The 17,875-nt window shown below is 42.2% G+C and overlaps 2 protein-coding genes across 19 annotated transcripts in view; one reads left to right on the top strand and one right to left on the bottom strand.

The window, feature by feature from the left end:
- The window catches only part of BAZ2B (bromodomain adjacent to zinc finger domain 2B), a 449,666-nt gene extending 434,334 nt beyond the window's left edge, over positions 1 to 15,332 (bottom strand). For 12 of the 18 annotated variants that reach the window (XM_062187128.1, XM_062187202.1, XM_062187189.1 and 9 more), the window contains exon 1: positions 15,307 to 15,331. The gene's annotated coding sequence lies outside the window, so the exon portion shown is untranslated. Of the gene's footprint in view, positions 1 to 15,306 lie in introns of all 18 variants that reach the window. The other 6 variants (XM_062187182.1, XM_062187176.1, XM_062187160.1 and 3 more) reach the window with 2 other exon arrangements.
- Positions 15,333 to 15,479: 147 nt separating this feature from the next.
- MARCHF7 (membrane associated ring-CH-type finger 7) overlaps positions 15,480 to 17,875 on the top strand; it is a 52,226-nt gene continuing 49,830 nt past the window's right edge. Inside the window, exon 1 of the mRNA XM_062187237.1 lies at positions 15,480 to 15,654. The gene's annotated coding sequence lies outside the window, so the exon portion shown is untranslated. The remainder of the gene's footprint in view (positions 15,655 to 17,875) is intronic.

A 17,875-nucleotide genomic window follows, 5' to 3' on the forward strand; every position in this document is an offset into this window, starting at 1 on the left:
TTCCTCAACACATTACTACAGTCCGTGGTTTGCCCTCACATTAACCATCTTCTCCCATATTCATTCTTTGGCCACCTCCTTATAAGAACCCTTCTGATTAAATTTATGAATCACCTAGACAATCCAACATGATTGCTCCATATCAATGTCTTAAACACATCTGTAAAATTCTTTTTGCCATATAAGGTAAAACCTTCATGTTCTAGAAATTTGGACATGGACATCTCTGAGAGGTCAACATCCAGCCAATCAGAGTAGGAAACCCCTGTGTCACCCAGCAACTGGCAACCACTGCTCTGTTAGTACCCTATAGGTTTCCCTTTCCCAGAATGTCACATAAATATAATCATGGCAGTATGTGGTCTTTTTTTTTTTTTTTTTTTGACAGGCAGAGTGGACAGTGAGAGAGAGACAGAGAGAAAGGTCTTCCTTTGCCGTTGGTTCACCCTCCAATGGCCGCCGCAGCTAGTGCACTGTGGCCGGCGCACCGCGCTGTTCCGAAGGCAAGAGCCAGGTGCTTCTCCTGGTCTCCCATGGGGTGCAGGACCCAAGGACTTGGGCCATCCTCCACAGCCTTCCCAGGCCACAGCAGAGGGCTGGCCTGGAAGAGGGGCAACCGGGACAGAATCCGGTGCCCCGACCGGGACTAGAACCGGGTGTGCTGGCGCCACTAGGCGGAGGATTAGCCTATTGAGCCACGGCACCGGCTCAGTATGTGGTCTTTTGAGTTTGGCTTCTTTTATTCAGCATATTGAATTTGAAATTCATCCATATTGCCTTAATCAGTACAGTCATTCCTAATTATACATGAGGGATTGGTTCCAGGACTCCCACAGTTACCAAAATTCACAAATGTTCAAGTCCTTTATTTAAAATAGCATTGTATTTTGCATTTAACCTATGGACATTCTCTGATATCTTTTATGTTTAAAAAAGATTATTTATAGATTTATTTATTTATTTGAAAGGCAGAGATACAGGGAGAGGCAGAAAAAGAAAGATCTTCAATCTCCTGGTACATTCTCCAAATAGCTGCAATAGCCAGGGCTGGACAAGGCTGAAGCCAGGAGCCAGGAACTCATCCTGGTATTCCACATGGGTGGCAGGGTCCAAGTACTTGGGCCATCTTCTGCTGCATTCCCAGGTACATTAGCAGGGAGCTGGATTGAAAGCAGAGTCGCCAGGACTCAAAGGGGCACTTGGATATGGGATGCTGGTGCTGCAAGCAGTGGCTTAACGTACTGCGACATAATGCCAGTACCCCTCCTGTGTATTTTAAAGCAATTCTAAATTGCTTATAAAACCTAATATAATGTGAATGCTATGTAAGTAGTATATAGTTTAGTGAATAAGGACAAGGAAAAAAGTTTGTGTGTTTAATAGAGACGTAGTATTTTCTGTGAAAAAATCTGCAGTTTGTTGAATCTGTAGATGTGGAAGGTCAGCTGTGGTTTATTTCTTTGTACTAATGAGAATATTCTACCTCATCGATGTACCATTTTGTTTATCAATTCACAAGCTGAAAGATATTTGTATATTTCCCAGTTTTTTGGCAACTATGAATAAAACTGCTATGAAAACTAATGTGCAATTTTTAGTGTGGACATAAAATTTTCATTTCTCTTAGGTTAATAACAAGGAATGGGATTTCTGGGTTGTATATTAAGCACATGTTTCACTTTCTAAGAAACTGGCAAACAGTGTTCTAATATGGTTGTATCTCTTGTATTCTTTGTGAAGTACTTGTTATGTAAACTAACATAAAGTGGAATTAGTAATAGTGAAGGAAATAGTTTTTGGTTGGACCACAGTATCCACCACAATGACAGGATGAAGTCTTAACCAAGAAACATAAATATGAATGTACATTTTTTTTTTGACAGGCAGAGTGGACAGTGAGAGAGAGAGAGACAGAGAGAAAGGTCTTCCTTTTCCGTTGGTTCACCCTCCAATAGCAGCTGCGGCCGGCGCACTGCGCTAATCTGAAGCCAGGAGCTAGGTGCTTCTCCTGGTCTCCCATGCGGGTGCAGGGCCCAAGCACTTGGGCCATCCTCCTCTGCACTCCCTGGCCACAGCAGAGAGCTGGCCTGGAAGAGGGGCAACTGGGACAGAATCCGGCACCCTGACCGGGACTAGAACCCAGTGTGCTGGCGCCACAGGCAGAGGATTAGCCTATTGAGCCGTGGCACCGGCCATGAATGTACATTTAAAAGAAAGGATCAAGGGACTGCCATTGTAGCACATCGGGTTAAGAGGTGCCTATAATGCCATAATCCCATATGGGCACTGGTTCCAGTCCTGGCTGCCCTACTTTTGATCCAGCTCACTGCTAATGCACCTGGGAAAAGCAGCAGAAGATGGCCCAAATACTTGGGCCCCTACTACCCATGTGGGAGACTTGGAAGAAGCTCCTGTCTTCAGCCTGGCCCAGCCCTGACCATTGTGGCCATGTGGGGAATAGGCCAATAGACAGAAAATATCTCTCTGCGTAAGTCTGATCTTCCAGTAAATAAATAAATCTTTTTTTTAAAGAGAGGATCATGAGTCACAAAGACTTCAACACTTATGTAATAGTAATTCTAGAAAAGTACACAGAGAATAGTGGCAGAATGACACTGATTAGAAGATAGCCAAAAGAGTTCCAGAACTGAGGGAAAAATATATTTGTCTACAGACTGATACAGTCTGAATACCAATGAAATCAGTCACACCCAGATACTTTTTAATGAAAACATGAATCTTGAGGATTAAAGAGGAAAATCTTAAAAAGAAATATAGATTAAAAAGAATAAATAGACTACTTAAAAGAAAGAAAATTAAAACTGACCATAGACATCTCACCAACAATAGGAAAGGCTAGACATTAATAATTTTAAAACTCTACAATCTTTTTCTGAAATATTGGGACAAGGTATATTTCAGGATTCAGAGTTCTTGAGAGAAGGGAGGATGTTAGAAAATTAGTCCACATGCTGTATTAACCTAACACTCCCAGTAGCAGAGTCAGCTAGGTGCCAGGAATAAACCTTAAGTAGCAGAGTAAGAGGAACAGTCAGGTGAGGCTCCAGAAGTTAGCATAGTGATAGTTAGAGACATCACAGAAGAGATCTAACAGAACTGTACTTTAGAAGCTGCAAATTAGAAACCACAACTTTGTAAGGTTTTGTAAACTACATTCTCTACACAGTTTGTGGAGGGAAAAAAGAGTATAAAAGAAGTTAAAGTCTCCAGATCTTTTCCCCCAGATCCTTCTTTTGTCCAAATCTCTCTTCTTCTGAGAAATCCACTCTGAAGTGTTTTTGGTTTTCCAGCCATAGTTTCCAAGCATTCTTTTTTTGACCCAGACCCAAGATAAGGAATGTATTTTGCACCATAATCCAGGAGTTACTCACACTCACTCACTAGCATACATAAACACCTGAAATAAATGTTTCAGTAATAGTAATTACAATTATGTGCCAATAATCTGACATTGACTGCTCTGTTTTAGCTAACCTGAAAAGATGCTGGCTGTAGCTTATAAAGTAAGTTGCTTTTGTGACACACCAGTAGCTAGCAACTAGCAAATGGACAGTGACTGAGAAATTTTCTAGGCATGTCTAAACATGTATGCACATCTTTCATTAAAAAAATAGGATCAGACCACACAAACCATATTTTTCTTATACTTTAACTGCCTTTACTCATATACTCTTTTACATTATTTGGTAATATGCTTTTAAAGCATCACTAAAATGTAAAGCACTGCTGTATTTTTATTTTTATACTTTCTTTATTCATTCCTATATTTTGAAAGAATTATTTTTTATGATGATTCTATGATATAGAACAGAAAGAACAGAATCATCTGGTTCAGTAGTAACCTTATGTCATAGATCAAAGAGGTATTTTTAAAGCCTCCCATAAGAAATACTCCAAGTTCATGTACAACATTTCCTGTTAAACAGGTCACGCTGTCTATATAACGCTTATTCACCAAAGTGGAATTTGAGGGTGGAGTTATCATTGCTTAAAGGAGTTACCTAGATCTCCTTCATTATGCCTTTGCCATGTCCTTTTATGCCTGCATGTTAAACTAGACTGTTTACTGATTAGTTTGGTTATGTAAAGTTTTATGAATTTATTCATAGATTGCTATGCTTTTCATAGGGACATGGAAATATGACAGTGTTTCCATCCCATATGAAGAGTTACAAATAAAATACACCAAAATGTTCTACTGAGGATGTAGTATAACTGATTAGAATCATTAATATTAATAACTTCCAAATACTAATTGAAGTTTAAAAATAATTTTTATTTAGAAATAAGCATTTATGAATTTTAAAAGGTAACATCTGATAATAGACATTACAGTTTAACTAAGGTATAATACTTAATAAATGGGATCTTACTTTCAGATTTTAATTTTTAAAAAGTTTTATTTAGAATACTTAGAGGCTTACATAAAGATGAAAAATAGTATGAACCAGCTACTCCTAAGATTTTGGGTTCTAAACATTATGTAATAAAGAAAACAAAGGATCCTTGAATAAATACCTGATTATGGGGCTGGAGCAGGAAAAAAAAAATGAGACAAAGCAGTAGAAAGCAGTACCAGAAAGCAAAGAAATGCTCAAAAAACAAAAGTATGAGGTCACACCAAAGGGCCACAGGAGTCTACAAGAAGAACTCCAAGCAGCCAGTGCTGTAACATTTTGAGTGACAAAATAAATAACAGTACATTACATTATTACAACCCCCCCAAAAATTACATCCATACTGAAAATACAAAAATTAAAAATAAATGAGAGTCAAATCTTCCTTATAGCATGTGTACCATATACAGGAACTACACTTTCAGGAGGGGAAGTGACTGAGCCCTCCTATCTCCTGCCTCTGAGGTGGGCTACATTAGGGACTGCCTGCCAAAGAGAACAGTGGGAAAACTCGGGACTCCACAGTAAGGAATAGCAGCACATGCTTCCTGAAACAAGATATTAGGGTTTACATCACTAGTTTTCTTTGGTTACTTATGCTTGAAATTGCCATATCTAAAAAAGAAAGGAAGGGGCCGGCGCCACGGCTCAATAGGCTAATCCTCCGCCTGCGGCGCCAGCACACCAGGTTCTAGTCCCGGTCTGGTAACCAGATTCTGTCCCAGTTGCCCCTCTTCCAGTCCAGCTCTCTGCTGTGGCCCGGGAGTGCAGTGGAGGATGGCCCAAGTGCTTGGGCTCTGCACCCACATGGCAGACCAGGAGGAAGCACCTGGCTCCTGGCTTCGGACCGGCTCAGCGCCAGCCATGGCAGACATTTAGGGGGTGAACCAATGGAAAAGGAAGACCTTTCTCTCTGTCTCTCTCTCTCTCTCACTGTCCACTCTGCCTGTCAAAAAAAAAAAAGAATTCACGAGGTGATAAATTCAAAATAATTTTTTAAAAGTTCAGGGAAACGGGCCAGCGCTGTATGTAGCGGGCAAAGCCACTGCCTGCAGTACCAGTATCCCAAATGGGTGCTGGTTTGGGACCCAGCTGCTCCACTTCTGATCCAGTTCTCTGCTATGGCCTGGGAAAGCAGTAGAAGATGGCCCAAGTCCTTGGGCCCCTATACCCGCATGGGAGACCAGGAAGAAGCTCCTGGCTCCTGGCTTCAGATTGGCTCAGCTCTGGCCATTGTGACCATCTCGGGAGTGAACCAGAGGATGGAAGGTCTCTCTTCTCTCTTCTTCTGCCTCTCTGTAACTCTGCCTTTCAAATAAATAAATAAAACTTTAAAAAAGAAAAGTTCAGGAAAAAGAGAAACAGTCTCTAACTAGTATTTAAATATTTACATGTGTTTTTAAATACTTATATCTGTGTTTGAAAGTTCTAAAATTGATCTCATAGCAGTTGAAAGTATAATGATGATCAGCAGAGGCTAGGGAGAGCAGGGGTTCAAGGGAGAGGGAGGAGGAAGAAAGGTTAATTAATGGGTAATAAGTTTTATAATAAGCTAAACAGGAGTAAGAAATTCTGGTGTTCTAGTGCACAGTAGGGTGGTTATAGATAATGATAATACACTGTGTATTTCTCATACAAAAACACAAGAAAAGATTTTAAATATTTCCACCATAAAGAAATGTTAAATGGGGAGATACAGATGTTTATCCTGATTAGACATTATAGAATATATAGATATGTATTGAAATCACATGTTATCCCATTAATATGTACAATTTGTAAGCGTCAGTTAAAACTTTTTGAAAATTTCATTCTACTTTTTTTAAAAAGATTTATTTTTTATTTGAAAGGCAATGTTACAGAGAGAGAGAGAGAGAGAGAGAGAGAGACATAGAGAGATCTTCCATCCATTGGTTTACTCCCCAAATGGCTGCAATGGCCAGCTGGGCTAGACTGAAGCCAGGGCTAGGCATTTCTTTGGGTCTCCCACATGGCCGTCTTCAGCTGCTTTCCCAGGCAATTAGCAGGGAGCTGGACTGAAAGTGGAGCAGCCAAGAATTGAACTGGCACCCATATGGAATGCCGGTGCTGTGGCAGTGGCCTAACCCACTATACCACAGCACTGGTCCTTCATTCTAGCTTTTAAAAAAAATTTATTTATTTATTTGAAAGGCAGAGTTACAGAGAGGCAGAGAGAGAGGCAGAGAGAGAGAGAGAGGTCTTCCATCCACTGGTTCACTCCCAAAATGGCCATAATGGCCGGAGCTGGGCCTTTCCAAAACCAGAAGCCAGGAGCTTCTTCTGCATCTCCCATGAAGGTGCACGGCCCCAAGCACTTGGGTTATTTTCTACTGCTTTCCCAGGCCATAGCAGAAAGCTGGATCAGAAATGGAGAAGCTGGAACTCAAACTGGCACCCATATGGGATGTCAGCACTGCAGGAGGAGCTTTACCTGCTAAACCATAGCACTGGCCCCTCATTCTAGTTTATATTCTACTTTCCTTGAAAATATTTGGTTGAGGCCAGCACTGAAGCATAGTAGGTTAAGCATCTGCCTGTGGTGCCAGCATTCCATATGGGTGCTGGTGTGGGTCCCAGCTGCTTTACTTCCTATCCAGCTCCCTGCTGATGGCCTGGGAAAGCACTAGAAGATGGTCCAAGTGCTTGGGCCCCTGAACACATGCAGGAGACACAGAAGAAGCTCCTAACTCTTGGCTTTGGATCAGCCCAGCTCCAGCCATTGCGGTCATTTGGGGAGTGAACCAGAGGATGGATGACCTCTCTGTCTCCTCCTCTCTCTGTCTGTAACTCTGCCTCTCAGGTAAATAAATATTTAAAAAAATTTTTCTTGGCATTGTATCATAAGGGACATGCTTTCTTAGCATGTGCCTGGGAAAGCAGTGGAAAGTGGCCCAGGTATTTGGGAACCTGCACCCATGTAGGGGACCTGGAAGAAGCTTCTGGCTTCTGGCTTTGGACCAGCCTAGTCCCAGCCATTGTGGCCATATGGGGAGTGAACCAGTGGGTGGAAGATCTCTACCTCTTCCTCTCTCTGTAAGTCTTCCTTTCAAATAAATAAAAATAAATCTGAAAAAAAAGCCATATTCTTTCTTCATCCACCTATTAAATTACTAACAAATATAATTAATTATATTATTAATTTTTACATCCTGCATTCCTTGTCTGAATAAAGAACAATATAAAAATTATTTGTGCCAATTTTACTTAAACAAAACAAAAATTTCTTGCTAGCTTCTGATAGCAAGAAAACAAAAGTTTTTCGAAATAAGGAATAAATATTCTATTCAGGGTCTGAGAGTTAATTTTCTCCTACTTTGGTTCATTTAGAAGCATGTAGTACTTTTATTTCTTTCTATACATTTTTCTTTTAATAAAGAAACTAGCTGCTTACTGTTTCTATGAAGCTTTCTTTCGACCATAGATAAGACTAAACACTACCAGTTTTTATTTCTGGACATTATTAAGAAGATTATTAAAACAGAACTGAAAAACTCCTTACCCAAACCTTCTAGAAACAAATTTTCATTGCCTGATTAATATTTTAATTCTGTAATAAAATTGATGTCTAATTTATTCAGATTAAGAATTATTTAAATACCATTAAAATTCTGAAACACAACTTCACAAAAATAATTTTATTTCACAACTACTCTAGCAATTTGGACTGTTATCAGTAATAAAAATAATTTTGTACCAGGAAAATAGTTATTAACCTAAGAAAGTAAAGCCTAACGAAAAGTGGTACCAGTATACTTACAAAATTGTTAATTGGCAAAAGAGGGAATTACATATTCATCAAAATTCATTTTTATATTTTCGTTGATATCCTAGGATTCTAGTATGCAAACATATACTCAAACTTTTCCAGTCAAGTAACTATTTGAGATGAACATAAGCCCAGAAAAATACCTTAGTAAATGGACTTGAAAACAATAAAATAATTACTTTCACAAGAAAAATTTTTCCCAGCAAAATTTCTCTTGCACAAATTTAGCCAAAATTTACTCTATGTAAACAAATGAAAAAAAAATGAGTATATCCTACTAAGTTAAAATATAATTTTTAAAAGTACATAGTTATCAGCTGGCACCATGGCTCACTTGGCTAATCCTCCGCCTATGGCACCAGCACCCCAGGTTCTAGTGCCGGTTGGGGTGCCGGGTACTAGTTCTGGTTGCTCCTTTTCCAGTCCAGCTCTCTGCTGTGGCCTGCGAAGGCAGCAGAGGATGGCCCGAGTGCCTGGGCCCCTGCACCCGCATGGGAGACCAGGAAGAAGTACTGGCTCCTGGCTTTGGATCAGTGCAGCGCCGGCTGTAGCGGCCATTAGGAGAGTGAACCAACAGAAGGAAGACCTTTCTCTCTGTCTCTCTCTCACTGTCTATAACTCTCTCTCTCTCTCTTTCACACTAACTCTGCCTGGCAAAAAAAAAAAAAAAGTACATAGCTATCAACTTTTAAGAGAACAATATTCAAACCACAAAAAAATCAACAACTACCACCACCATGCTATGCTAAATCTAAGAATTATAAACATTAAATATAAACTAAACATTTAAGGTATGTCAGTATATTGTCCATAGTACAAAAGGCACACTTGTTGTCAAGACAGTTTATAGCTCAGGGCCAGAGCTATGGTGCAGTGGGTTAAGCCACTGCTTGCAATGGTGGCATCTCCTATCAGAGTACCAGTTCAAGTCCATCTGCTCTAATTCCAGTCCAGCTTCCTGTTACTGTACTTGGGAAGGTAGTGGAGGATGGCTCAAAGTGCTTGGGTCCCTGCCTGTATGTGGGAGAACCAAGTGGCCTTCTGGGTTCCTGGCTTCAGCCTGACTGAACCCTGGCTGTTGTGGACATTTGGGCAGCAAACCAGAGGATGAAATATCTCTCTTCTTTCTCTAATGCCCTGCCTTTCAAACATCTCTGAAACTAAACAAGGGGCCAGGGCTGTGGCATAGCGGGTAAAGTTGCTCCGGCACTGGTTCAAGTCTTGGCTGCTCCATTTCTGATATAGTTCCCTGCTAATGCTCCTGGGAAAGCAGTGGAGGATGGTCCAAGTACTTGGACCTCTACAAGCACATAGGAGACCTGGGAAAAGCTCCCAGCTCCTAGCTTTGGATCAGCCCAGCTCCGGCCATTGCAGCCATTTGTGGAGTGAATCAGAGGATGGAAGATCTCTCTCATTCTCTCTGCCTCTCTTTCTCTATCTGTAACTCTCTTTCAAATACAATAAATAAAATCCTAAAAAAAAAAAAAAAAAAAAAAAAGGAGTTTTTACCATTTAACCTAGAGTCCAGTTTAACATTCTTACCATGAAAGAATGTTAAATTGGACTCTAGGTTAGGAAACAGGGTTATTTAAGAAATAATTAAGTAGGATGCATGTGGGTATATATACAGGCTTTGAAAAATTATATATAAAAGTAGACGTACAATTTTTAAATAACTAAAGTTTATATTAGTGTTTTTAGCAAACTGCTGAGAAAGTAGAATAAGAATAGTAGGTAAAATAAATATTTCTAGGCAGGCTGGTAGAATAACATGCACTGTGTAAAACAAAACCAGTTACACATATTGGGTGATTCTGGAGGAAACAGTAATTAGCATTCCTTTTGGTTGAATCAGTAGGTGACAGAAGTGCAAAATAGTCTTAAGAAATGAGAAAGTACCCATGTTACTGGCACACCTGGTTCTCTATTGAGAAAAAAATAAAATTTGGCTGTATTATTTTATTCCATATACAAAAATGAAATTTTTTAAATGAGATTTTTTTTAAAAACATAAGAGATTAATTGAGGTTAGTAAAGAAATCTGAAAATGTAGCATACTATGTGATACAATCCAGGGATAAGGTAGCACTTTTTAAGCTAAACTGGAAACCCAGAAGTTACAAAAGAAATCAGACTTTATCATTTAAACCTTTTTACAGCAAAACACACAAAATGCCAAGTCAACAGAGCTGAAAAAGCACTGTGAAGGTAGTAGAATGGTAATGTCTATTATAATTTCAAAAGAAAAGATAAACAATTTTAAAAATCAGGATTCAGGGGGGTTGGTGCTGTGACATATGCCAGTAAAGCTCCTCCTGCAGTGCTGGCATCCCAAATGGGCGCTGGTTTGAGTCCCAGCTGCTCCACTTCCAATCCACTTCTCTGTTATGGCCTGGGAAAGCAGTGGAAGATGGCCCAAGTTCTTGGGCCCCTGCATCTGAGTGGGAGACCCGGAGGAAGCTCCTAGCTCCTGGCTTCAGATCAGCCCACCTCCAGCTGTTGCAGCCATTTAGGGAGTGAACCAGCAGATGGAAGACCTCTCTTTCTGTCCCTCTCTCTCTCTGTAACTCTACCTTTCAAATAAATAAATAAATCTTAAAAAAAAAATCAGGATTCAGAGAAGAGGTACTATCAAGTAAAAAAAGATGAAGACGGGGGCTGGCTTAAGTTCTGGCTGCTCCTCTTCCAATCCAGCTCTCTGCTATTGCCTGGGAAAGCAATAGAAGATGGCCTAAGTGCTTGGGCCCCTGCATCTGAGTGGGAGACCCGGAGGAAGCTCCAGGCTTCCGGCTCCTGGCTTCTGGCAGTGAACCAGCAGATGGAAGACCTTTCTCTCTCTCCCTCTCTCTGTAACTTTACTTCTAAAATTAAAAAAAAAAAAGTCTTTTGAAAAAAAAGGTGAAGGTATATATTTAAATTTGATCCTGTTTGATAAAATAAATGGTAAAAACAACTGTATCTATATGTCTGTTTACATACATATGATACATACACAATTATTTTACTATTGTGTAACCACGCAGATAAAAAAGAGGAGATATACATGGTCATTTGCAACTGATGTTGCAAAAGATGTTTGTGGACCAATAGACAAAGGGAGCCAAATTAAAGAGAAAAATTAAAGGAGAGAAAAAAAATGAGGAAAAAGGGACAAGAAAAGGACTATACTAAGATAGTTGTATGATCAGGGCCAGCACTGTGGCATAGTGGGTAAAGCTGCTGCCTGCAGTGCTGGCACCCCATAAGGTGCTAGACTATCCAGTAATCCAATCAATACCAATCCAGACATTGCTGTGAAGATGTTGTACATATTTCTCCCACTCTATCCCCTCCCCCCACTCCTACCACCTTTTTTATGTTTGTTTAATTTACTTATTTTATAAGACAAAGGGACAGTGAGACAGACAGAGATATCCTCTATCTTCTGGTTCATTCCCCAAATGTCAGCAACAGCTAGAGCTGGGCCAGGAGCCAGAAACTTCTTCTAGGTCTCCCATGCTGGTGCAGGGGCCCAAGGACTTGGGCTGTCCTCTACTGCTTTCCCAGGAAAGCAGGGAGCTGGATTGGAAGTGGAGCAGCTGGGACTCAAATGGACGCCCAAATGGGATATAGGCGCTGCAGGCCAGGGCTTTAACCTGCTGTGCCACAGTGCCGGCCCCTACATAGGTAATTTTTTTAAAATGTAGAATCAACTCTTAGTTGAGTCTAGTTTGTCAATCTGTCACATAAATTTCAAATTTGTCAGCTTCCATAACTGAATGAGCCAATTCCTTCAATCAATATGTTGATAGATACACAGATAATATATTATATACTATTGGAGAACACTCCTACATAGATAATACATACACTAATGCACATGACTATATTTCAATAAAAGTACTTATTTACAGTAATGGGTGGTGAAGCAGATTTGGCCTAAGTACCTTAGTTTTTCAATTCCTATTTTTTACCAATAGTAGAAGACCTCTGTCTGTATTAAGCATTTCCTGGGTTTCACACTGTGTGAGAGGTACTTCAGATATGGGTTTCAAGCATCCCATAAATTGAGAACTGTTCCCGGCTAGGTTAGATGTTCTGGAGCAACCATGAGCAGAAAAGACCTTAGAAGTAGTGAGATCTAGACTGTAAGCTTAAGTGTAAGAGAGGTTTCTTAGACAGGATTTCAAGATGGTAGTCTCTTTATGTGTTTTTTTTTAAAGGCAAATTCTTTTTTTTTTTTTAAGATTTTTATTTTATTTATTTGAAAGACAGAGTTACAAAGAGAGGTAGAGACAGAGAGAGAGCGGTATTCCATCCACTGGTTCACTCCCCAGATAACCGAAATGGCAGGAGCTGCGCTGATCTGAAGCCAGGAGCCAGGAACTTCTTCCAGGTCTCCCACATGGGTGCAGGGGCCCAAGGATTTGGGCCATCTTCTACTGCTATCCCAGGTCACAGCAGAGAACTGGATCGGAAGAGGAGCAGCCGGGACTAGAACCTGCAGCCCATATGGGATGCCGGTGCTTCAGGCCAAGGCTTTAACCCGCTGTGCCACAGTGCTGGCCCCTATGTATTTCTATATACTTTTAACTATTTGCTTTGGGTATTCAAAGTTTTTTGCTAGTAACCCATAAAAAACCAACCAACAGGATGTTTTGGATGCTCATCTATTAAATTTAGTACCTTTCAATAAAACTTGATATGGGGAACAATTTATAAAAGCACTAAGTGAGGGTTATAATATTTTTGACCTGAAAGTTATATATTTAGATTTAAAAGCAAAGGACTTTTAAGTAACATATTTCTTAGAAGTCAGGGTCCTCAATCTAAAGTAACACCAGGTTCTGTTCTCTATGGATTAGTAGGTTTCCCAATTGAGAATAAACTGGCATCCTTGTTTGTGACTGAAGGACCTCACCTTATAAACTCTCCTGTCTCATCATGGTTATTACTTCCTAGTTTTCCAAGGTTTAAGAAATAATCTGCAATTGGAAATGATAGGATTTTCAAAATGCTAATATAACCACATCTCTTCAACATCACACCATTTATGCAAAGTAAAGAATATGTACCTGATTGCTTTTGCCATAGAGAAGTTAATTAGAAAGTTGGGTTCTAGGATGATAAAAAAGGGGGAAAACAGGAACTTTGAAATTCATTATCTGGGAGCCGGCACTGTGGCACAGCACATTAAAGTCCTGGCCTGAAGTGCCAGCATCCAATATGGGCTCTGGTTCGAGTCGTGGCTGCTCCTCTTCTGATCCAGCGCTCTGCTATGGCCTGAGAAAGCAGTAGAAGATGGCCCAAGGGCTTGGGCTCCTGCACCCACATGGGAGACCCGGAAGAAGCTCCTGGCTCCTGGCTTTGGATTGGCGCAGCTCTGGCCATTGCAGCCATTTGGAGAGTGAATCAGTGGATGGAAGACCTCTCTCTTTCTCTCTGCTTCTGCCTCTGCCTCTCCGTATATGGATATATATATATGTATATATATATAATATTATACATATATTAGCCGTCACAAAACACACCAAACACCGGAGTAAGGGAAAGGGTTTATTGGGGAACACCCAACAGACCAGAGTGAAGGGGCGGCAAAGGGAAAGAGAAATATAATATAAGAGAGAAACAGAGAGGAGAGGAGCTAGCAAGTAGAGAAGAGAGATGAGAGGAGCCAAGAGAGAGAGCCAAGAGACTAGAGGAGGAGGCTAGAGAGAAGAACCAAGAGAGAAGAGCCAAGAGAGCATGTGTTCAGGAACAGGCCCTTTTAAAACTTTGCCTGAGGGAGGGCAGGGAAGCAGGAGCAGGGAATCCCATTAGGATGGGGGTGGAGCCTGGCTCAGGTAGCTGGGCCATGCGGCCACCTGGCGGCTAAAACTGCGCCAGTTTCCTAACAATTATTAAGTCAATTCACACAAGTGGCATAGGCTAAGCAGGTTAAGGAATTGCTCAAGATAATAAAAATAGTAAGAGACAGGGTTGGATTTGAACCTATGCAGTTTTGGTTCTTCAGGACACACACACACACACATACGCACAAATATATAACAATAATCCTATAGGGTCACTCAAATACACTAGAAAAAGTATTTTTCTTTAAAGGAAAAAAGTAATGTTCTCCCAAGTAGTCCAGGCTCACTTTATCCCATTAACGAAGCTTAATCTTCATTTGATTCCCTACAGTGTAGACTGGCACTTGTGTATCAACTTTAAATAACGATCTAACTTTTAACCTTTAAATTTTACAACATTTTACAATTTATCATAGTGAAGCATGGGTAGTGTGTTAGTCTCCAAGACACAGTAAAATGGGGATAACAGTGACTGCTACTGCATTCCTTTCCGATCAAACGGCAAATACACGTAAACCTCACACTTCACTTTCTGGAGTTACCCGGACCCAGTGGGCTGGTTTTAACAAGATAGGTCACTTAAAAAAATCAAGTGTCTTCAGTATGCTTCCAAGTTTCCACAGCTGCGCTTACCTTTAAAGAACTGACACATTATTCCAAATCCACATAAATGTGTCCATTTCCTCCAACCTATTCCTTATTACTAGTACTCCTTACCATCTTAGTTCACCACATTTAGTTTTTGTAAAGTTCCGTCTAACATTCACCTGGTCATTTACGCCTCTTTCTGAATACGTGAATTTTTATCGCAAGGTTACCAACACGATTCCCAAAGACATGATTTGTAAAAAGTACCCCCCCACCAAGACCTCATTACCACAAGGCTGCTACCCTTGAAGGGGGGGATTTGCAGGCAAACCCAACAGGGCGGGCAGGGAGGTCGGGAAGGGCAGTGCTTGATTCAATTCTACACTCACTGCGCCACTCAGTAAGCGCCAAAAATGAAAAAAAAAAAAAAAAAAAGAAAGAAAGAAAAAGGTAAAAAAGGGCAGGTGGTATGTTGAACACTGGGCCCTGCAGGTGTGTCCGAGAGGCCAGAGCCTGGGGGCGAGGATGCGCGCCTGACAGCAACCAGGCTGCCTCAGAGGCCCCTCGCCGGCTGGGCAAGGACGGCCACGCCGGGCCGGGCCTCCGGAGCCCCGCTCCCGGCGCCCGCACACTCGCCGGCCCCGCCGCCAGCAAGCCGGCCGACCAGACCGCAGCCGCTTACCAGTGGCGCCTCGCTGCCTCCCGGGGGGCAGCCCGTCAACGGTTGCCGCAGTCAGAGCACCACCCCGCGGTGGGGTACGTCGAGCCCGCCCGCAGCTCTCGGGTTCCCGCAGCGCCACCACTCTCGCGAGAAGCCGAGGGAGTCCGTGAAGTCGGGGAGGAGGGGAAGGGAGGGGCACTTAACGGTGGCGGCTGGTTCTGCGCCGGATCCGGGAGAGGGCCGGGCGCCATTGTGCTTCGCTGTTGACTGCTCTTCCTCAGTCAGAGGCCTCGAAGTGCGAGTCGGAGAGAGGCGGTGGGGTCGCTGCGAGCGCGACGCGCCCTGTTCAGCGCCGGCTCCGGAGCAGGGGTAACACATTGCGGGGCTCGGCCTTCACCCTCCGGGGGAGCTGCTTGGAGGCGAGGCCGCCGGTGGGGGAGGGGACGAAGTGAGGCGCAGGCCTGGGGCGGCGGGGGCCGCGCTCTCGCAACCTGGGGCGGAGGAGCGGGGTCGGGCTCCCTGGGTCCGAAGGGCGTCTGGCGCGGGGCTCCTCTGCCTACTGCTTTTCGTCCCGTGCGCTAGTTTGTGACGGGGGAAGGGGCAGATTGTGCGTCTTCGTTTCGGACGGGTGGCGGGGAAGGGGCCTGAGCGCGACTTGGGCCTGGACGGCCTTCGACTGGGGGTCAGCAGGGGGCTGCGGGGGCCCTGCGAGCCGGGGGTGTCCTGAGTGAGGTGATCGGGTGAGTGCGCCTTGAAAGGCGGTCAGGGCTCGGCCCACCCAGCCTCGAATCGAAGCGACTTTGTGCCTCCCCCCGCCCCCCAACTTCCGTGCTCACAGCTGCAGTGCTTGCACGGAGCGACACTTGGGGAGTGCTGCTCGTGCCGTGGGAAGTGGCGTTTCCCTCAGATTGAACGAGGTGGTGACTTGTACCCTCAGCCGACCTGTTGGCGGAAGAAGTAAGGAAAAAAAAAATGGCAGACGCGAGTAGTAGTAGACTACTCCCTGCTTTGGGTGGAACTGCGTAGTGGCGATGCATGTGTACACACACCGGCAGATACTTTCCTTAATATTTGGCTCTGCGTGCTTCTAGAAGTCAGTATTCATCCACCGGAAGACCTCTCTCGCCCACTGTTCGGCACTCTTCGTTAATAGTAAATGTGCCAAGTAAAATTGAATTTAGTAAGGCTTGGTAAGACTTTTCCTTCATTTTTTAAATTATTTTCCATCTCCCTTTATACGAAGAGGTCGGGTTAAAACTGAAAGTTAAATTGCAAAAAAATCAAAGCGCATTCTCTTGGAAAGGAGGTTGGCACCTAGTGTAACTAGGGTTTTTTCGTGGAGTACCAGTTTTGTTTCAGAAATGAGGTCAGTGTTTCATTTAACAGCTGTACAGCATTTAGTGAAAGAGTGGTGCATGAGACAGTAGCACTGGAGTCTGAAGAACGAGGTCTGATAATTGTTTTTCAGCATAGTTACTTAACCTCTCCAGGTTTCCTCAGGAATAGTTAGTTCCTAGAGTTGAGGTGAAGAGAAAGTTAGATGAGGTTAGGGTGTGAAGCAGCCAACATTGGGGCACATGAATAGCGTGAGTTTTTTACTGAGCACAAACACTTGGAATTGAAAGCTCGAGTCCAGGTGTTTATATCCAACAATTCTGTTCAAATGCTTGAAATTTCCTCCACCAGTAATGTCCTCCCTAGTACTGACTGCTTCCTGCACCAAGAACATATATTTATATAATTCTCTAATCCACGTTTTCTAGGTAAGAACTTTTTTTTGTTGTTGTTACAAGTCTTACCTGAAATTCTATCAAAGATGTAAGCAGGGTCAGTGTGCATAGTCTTGGGGTTGCTTTCTTCAGTTTCCTGCTGGGTCAGATGACTCATTGGATAAGAGTTCTTGAGTACAAATGATTTCTTTTTTCTGCCATGTTGGCTTATTTTCCCAGTTAAACCACAAAGACTCCTGATCTAGGTTCTACATTAAAGTGTCAGATTGTCAACTTGGACCAAAAACATCATCCATGACTTACATGTAGACAATTTTTAGTCCACTCGATATCTACCTCACACACAGATCATCTAGTGTGTGTTCAAAAATTGTCAAATTTTAATACTGTTTTAGGAAAATAGTTTTATTGTGCAGATTTAAGAAATAATATGCAAGCATTTTTTGATAATTGCTCTTAGCCTGGCTAGTAGATTTTAGATCTTCACATTACTAGAATGAATTTTGATAGAGCTTCTATCCTTTACAACTCAGAGTGTTGTCATCAGGCTCATGTATAAACAACCGGTGTTATGTACTTGTGTTTTCATATAGTAGGATGAGCATTCAGGAGAGTTGCTTAATCTTGGAAAATTTTGCAGGAAGTGATGCTTGAACTAAGATGGGAAGAATGAGTAGGACTTGGAAAAAGAAACTGCAGCGTCATGATACCATGGTTTGTTTTTAGAAAAATGAAAATTTGGTCCCCCTAATTGAAACATAAATTGAATAGGAGATGAAAGCTTGACCTGGAAGATCTGTATTCGCTTGGAAAGTTGTGCTCTGTGCTGTGGAATGGAGGAGCCAAATAAATGACATTTA

This window comes from Lepus europaeus, chromosome 1 (genome assembly GCF_033115175.1).
Source record: "Lepus europaeus isolate LE1 chromosome 1, mLepTim1.pri, whole genome shotgun sequence".
Lineage (NCBI taxonomy): Eukaryota > Metazoa > Chordata > Mammalia > Lagomorpha > Leporidae > Lepus > Lepus europaeus.